The sequence below is a fragment of the Oncorhynchus tshawytscha genome, unplaced genomic scaffold (genome assembly GCF_018296145.1).
Source record: "Oncorhynchus tshawytscha isolate Ot180627B unplaced genomic scaffold, Otsh_v2.0 Un_contig_7390_pilon_pilon, whole genome shotgun sequence".
NCBI classification, from domain to species: domain Eukaryota; kingdom Metazoa; phylum Chordata; class Actinopteri; order Salmoniformes; family Salmonidae; genus Oncorhynchus; species Oncorhynchus tshawytscha.
The window spans coordinates 1-6,456 of record NW_024607045.1 but is presented as its reverse complement, the minus strand read 5'-3'; the positions used below and the strand labels follow the sequence as shown (position 1 = coordinate 6,456).

At 45.1% G+C, this 6,456-nt stretch overlaps 1 pseudogene; it reads left to right on the top strand.

Moving 5' to 3' along the window:
• Positions 1 to 409: 409 nt before the first annotated feature.
• Positions 410 to 1,834, top strand: LOC112267503 (annotated as a pseudogene).
• Positions 1,835 to 6,456: the final 4,622 nt, after the last annotated feature.

Below are 6,456 nucleotides of genomic sequence, written 5' to 3'. Positions count from 1 at the left end.
TGACTAGGTGGGTTAGTTAGTAACTACTGTTACTCCCTCAGCCTGTTGACTAGGTGGGTTAGTTAACCACTACTGTTACTCCCCTCAGCCTGTTGACTAGGTGGGTTAGTTAACCACTACTGTTACTCCCCTCAGCCTGTTGACTAGGTGGGTTAGTTAGTAACTACTGTTACTCCCCTCAGCCTGTTGACTAGATGGGTTAGTTAGTAACTACTGTTACTCCCCTCAGCCTGTTGACTAGGTGGGTTGGTTAGTAACTACTGTTACTCCCCTCAGCCTGTTGACTAGGTGGGTTAGTTAGTAACTACTGTTACTCCCCTCAGCCTGTTGACTAGGTGGGTTAGTTAGTAACTACTGTTACTCCCCTCAGCCTGTTGACTAGGTGGGTTAGGCAGGACAGAGTGAGACCATGGCCAGCTAAGCTCTGGAGATCATTGCTTTGTTGCTGTCTGTCATCGGTCTGATCTAGGGAGTTTTTCCTAGACACCGTGCTTCTACACCTGCATTGCTTGCTGTTTGGGGTTTCAGGCTGAGTTTCTGTACAGCACTTTGAGATATCAGCTGATGTACGAAGGGCTATATAAATACATTTGATTTGATGACAGATGACCGATGACCGATGACAGACAGCAACAAAGCAATGATCTCCAGAGCTTAGCTGGCCATGGTCTCACTCTGTTCTGCCTAACCCACCTAGTCAACAGGCTGAGGGGAGTAACAGTAGTTACTAACTAACCCACCTAGTCAACAGGCTGAGGGGAGTAACAGTAGTTACTAACTAACCCACCTAGTCAACAGGCTGAGGGAGTAACAGTAGTTACTAACTAACCCACCTAGTCAACAGGCTGAGGGGAGTAACAGTAGTTACTAACTAACCCACCTAGTCAACAGGCTGCCAGTACAGGAATGCCCATGTGGCGAGTGACGGCCTTCATCGTAGAGAACATCATCGTGTTCGAGACACGTTACGAGGGTCTGCATAGGAACTGCTTCAGACATGCAAACATCAGGATGGAGTGGAAGGTGTACGACCCCTCCTGGCTCTGCCTCCAGACCTGCAGGCGGCCAGGGGTCTGATGTGCTGTGCCTTGGCCCTGGGAGAGGCTGCTCATCTCTATCCTGGGCTTGCAGTGCACGGCCTGCATCCGGGACAACGGCCGGGCCAAACGCACGGTGCTCATCGTCGCTGGCAGCATGATCCTCGGGGCCTGCGTCTGCGTCATCATCCCAGTCTCCTGGACGGGTCACACGATCATCCGTGACTTCTACAACCCGCTGCTGATCGACGCCCAGCGCAGGGAGCTGGGAGAGGCTCACCATCGGATGGGTCTCCTCTGCCTTCCTCTTCGCCGGCGGCTGCATGTTCTGCTGCTGTAACGTCAAAGAGGATAAAAGGCAAGACAACGTACCAGACACAGTACCAGTACCAGACACAGTACCAGACACAGTACCAGTACCAGACACAGTACCAGCCACAGTACCAGCCACAGTACCAGACACAGTACCAGACACAGTACCAGACACAGTACCAGCCACAGTACCAGCCACAGTACCAGCCACAGTACCAGCCACAGTACCAGACACAGTACCAGCCACAGTACCAGTCACAGTACCAGACACAGTACCAGCCACAGTACCAGCCACAGTACCAGTCACAGTACCAGTCACAGTACCAGTCACAGTACCAGCCACAGTACCAGGCACAGTACCAGACACAGCTTCATCAACTCCTGTAGCTCCAGCCTCTAGAGAGGCAGCCTTCCAATTACCGCTACCCCGGCTCCAACCAGGTACCCCTCGATACGCAGTGCTGCAGCTTACCTCTGAGTGTTGAGACTAAAGGGGAAGAGACTAGCGTTTATACAGACCGTCTGCAATGGACCTGACTGAGATGTGTTCTTAGGAGTAGGGTTTGAAAGAAGCATTTCAGTTGTTTAAAAAAAAATGCATTTCAGCTTCGCTAAGAGACTAAATGATGGAATATACTTAACTGTGAATTTGGAGGAACCCTTAATTGTAAAAATGATCATGATGCATTTCAGTTGTGGAAAGATACAATTTCAGTTGTCATAAGGTGCATTTCAGTTGTCATAAGGTGCATTTCAGTTGTCATAAGATGCATTTCAGTTGTGAAAAGATACATTTCAGTTGTCATAAGATGCATTTCAGTTGTGAAAAGATGCATTTCAGTTGTCATTAGATGCATTTCAGTTGTCATTAGATGCATTTCAGTTGGGAAAAGATGCATTTCAGTTGTCATAAGATGCATTTCAGTTGTCATAAGATGCATTTCAGTTGTGAAAAGATGCATTTCAGTTGTCATAAGATGCATTTCAGTTGTGAAAAGATGCATTTCAGTTGTCATAAGATGCATTTCAGTTGTGAAAAGATGCATTTTAGTTGTCATAAGATGCATTTCAGTTGTCGTAAGATGCATTTCAGTTGTCGTAAGATGCATTTCAGTTGTGAAAAGATGCATTTCAGTTGTCATAAGATGCATTTCAGTTGTCATAAGATGCATTTCAGTTGTCATAAGATGCATTTCAGTTGTCATAAGATGCATTTCAGTTGTCATAAGATGCATTTCAGTTGTCATTAGATGCATTTCAGTTGTCATAAGATGCATTTCAGTTGTGAAAAGATACATTTCAGTTGTCATGAGATGCATTTCAGTTGTGAAAAGATGCATTTCAGTTGTCATAAGATGCATTTCAGTTGTGAAAAGATGCATTTCAGCTGTCATAAGATGCATTTCAGTTGTGAAAAGATGCATTTCAGTTTCAGTTTTATTGTTGGGGTGTATAAGCACATATTTATATAATGACGTCCTTTAAGATTATATGTGTGTATATATATATATATTTATATATATATTACATACATTGGTGTTGATGTTGTTGTGTGCTCTGTGCAGTGAATTTAGGTCATTACACATTTTACCTCCTTAGTCACAGTAGATGTTACATAACATGTAGCTTTTTATCACCTATATAGTGCACTACTTTTGAGCAGGGCCCCATAGGATTCTGGTCAAAAGTAGTGCACTATATAGGTGATAGTTTGACATTTGGGATGCAGACTCGTGATATAAAAAACGACATGTTATGTAACATCTACTGTAACTAAGGAGGTAAAATGTGTAATGACCTAAATTCAGAGCACACAACAACATCAACACCAATGTTGACTCTTTTATTTGATGATTTTCACTCGTAAAGTAGCTGGTTGAACAAAAGTATCGCCTATTGTAAGATATGTAGCTGACTGTGTGCTCTTCATAGACATCTCTGCTAATGTGTTTTGAAGAGCAGTGGCACAGTAATGGGTTTGTTGCATTGGCTACCATCATTAGACATCATCATTCTCTGGGGCCTTTGTTGACATACGAACTCCATTGGTTAACATCATTTGACGACTCCCTGGGTCCTGTGCACCTTGGGAGGTTAAGACAGACTGGAGACCGTCCTGAAATACCACTTGGGTGGAACAGAGGACTTGGCTCCTGTGTACCTTGGGAGGTTCCACAGAGGACTTCAAAACAAACAGAACAGAAACATCTAGAATGGGGTCAGGGTTTTGCAAGTCATTTTGGATAAAACAAATAAAGTAATCTTAAGTGAAAAGTTGTTTTATTTTAATTTAATTTTAAAATAAATAAATGTATAATAAATTGATGTTTCAGACTATTTGCATTCCACCCCCTCTTCTATACCACTGCTAGTCTCTGTTGTTATCTATACATAGTCACTTTAACTCTACCTACATGTACATATTACCTCGACTAACCGGTGCCCCCGCACATTGACTCTGTACCGTAACACCCTGTATATAACCTCCACATTGACTCTGTACCGGTACCCCCTGTATATAGCCTCCACATTGACTCTGTACCGGTACCCCCTGTATATAGCCTCCACATTGACTATGTAGCGGTACCCCCTGTATATAGTCTCCACATTGACTCTGTACCGGTACCCCCTGTATACATATATATATTTTAAATTATTTTTTTATTTCAACTTTATTTAACCAGGTAGGCTAGTTGAGAACAAGTTCTCATTTGCAACTGCAACCTGGCCAAGATAAAGCATAGCAGTGTGAACAGACAACAACACAGAGTTACACATGGAGTAAACAATTAACAAGTCAATAACACAGTAGAGAAAAAAAAGGGGAGTCTATATACATTGTGTGCAAAAGGCATGAGGAGGTAGGCGAATAATTACAATTTTGCAGATTAACACTGGAGTGATAAATGATCAGATGGTCATGTACAGGTAGAGATATTGGTGTGCAAAAGAGCAGAAAAGTAAATAAATAAAAACAGTATGGGGATGAGGTAGGTAAAAATGGGTGGGCTATTTACCGATAGACTATGTACAGCTGCAGCGATCGGTTAGCTGCTCAGATAGCAGATGTTTGAAGTTGGTGAGGGAGATAAAAGTCTCCAACTTCAGCGATTTTTGCAATTCGTTCCAGTCACAGGCAGCAGAGAACTGGAACGAAAGGCGGCCAAATGAGGTGTTGGCTTTAGGGATGATCAGTGAGATACACCTGCTGGTGCGCGTGCTACGGATGGGTGAACCATTGTGACCAGTGAACTGAGATAAGGCGGAGCTTTACCTAGCATGGACTTGTAGATGACCTGGAGCCAGTGGGTCTGGCGACGAATATGTAGCGAGGGCCAGCCGACTAGAGCATACAAGTCGCAGTAGTGGGTGGTATAAGGTGCTTTAGTGACAAAACGGATGGCACTGTGATAAACTGCATCCAGTTTGCTGAGTAGAGTGTTGGAAGCTATTTTGTAGATGTCATCGCCAAAGTCGAGGATCGGTAGGATAGTCGGTTTTACTAGGGTAAGTTTGGTGGCGTGAGTGAAGGAGGCTTTGTTGCGGTAATAGAAAGCCGACTCTAGATTTGATTTTAGATTGGAGATGTTTGATATGAGTCTGGAAGGAGAGTTTACAGTCTAGCCAGACACCTAGGTACTTATACATGTCCACATATTCTAGGTCGGAACCATCCAGGGTGGTGATGCTAGTCGGGCGTGCGGGTGCAGGCAGCGAATGGTTGAAAAGCATGCATTTGGTTTTACTAGCGTTCAAGAGCAGTTGGAGGCCACGGAAGGAGTGTTGTATGGCATTGAAGCTCATTTGGAGGTTAGATAGCACAGTGTCCAAGGACGGGCCGGAAGTATACAGAATGGTGTCGTCTGCGTAGAGGTGGATCAGGGAATCGCCCGCAGCAAGAGCAAATCATTGATATATACAGAGAAAAGAGTCGGCCCGAGAATTGAACCCTGTGGCACCCCCATAGAGACTGCCAGAGGACCGGACAGCATGCCCTCCGATTTGACACACTGAACTCTGTCTGCAAAGTAGTTGGTGAACCAGTCAAGGCAGTCTTCAGAAAAATCGAGGCTACTGAGTCTGCCGATAAGAATATGGTGATTGACAGAGTCGAAAGCCTTGGCAAGGTCGATGAAGACGGCTGCACAGTACTGTCTTTTATCGATAGCGGTTATGATATCGTTTAGTACCTCCACATTGACTCTGTACCGGTACCCCCTGTATATAGCCTCCACATTGACTCTGTACTGGTACCCCCTGTATATAGCCTCCACATTGACTCGGTACTGGTACCCCCTGTATATAGCCTCCACATTGACTCTGTACCGGTACCCCCTGTATATAGCCTCCACATTGACTCTGTACCGGTACCCCCTGTATATAGCCTTCACATTGACTCTGTACCGGTACCCCCTGTATATAGCCTCCACATTGACTCTGTACCGGTACCTCCTGTATATAGCCTCCACATTGACTCTGTACCGGTACCCCCTGTATATAGCCTCCACATTGACTCCGTACCGGTACCTCCTGTATATAGCCTCCACATTGACTCTGTAGCGGTACCCCCTCTATATAGCCTCCACATTGACTCCGTACAGGTACCCCCTGTATATAGCCTCCACATTGACTCTGTACCGGTACCCCCTGTATATAGCCTCCACATTGACTCTGTACCGGTACCCCCTGTATATAGCCTCCACATTGACTCTGTACCGTAACACCCTGTATATAGCCTCCATATTGACTCTGTACCGTAACCCCTGTATATAGCCTCCACATTGACTCTGTACCGTAACCCCTGTATATAGCCTCCACATTGACTCTGTACTGGTACCCCCTGTATATAGCCTCCACATTGACTCTGTACCGTAACCCCTGTATATAGCCTCCACATTGACTCTGTACTGGTACCCCTGTATATAGCCTCCACATTGACTCTGTACCGTAACCCCCTGTATATAGCCTCCACATTGACTCTGTACTGGTACCCCCTGTATATAGCCTCCACATTGACTCTGTACCGTAACCCCTGTATATAGCCTCCACATTGACTCTGTACCGATACCCCCTGTATATAGCCTCCACATTGACTCTGTACCGATAC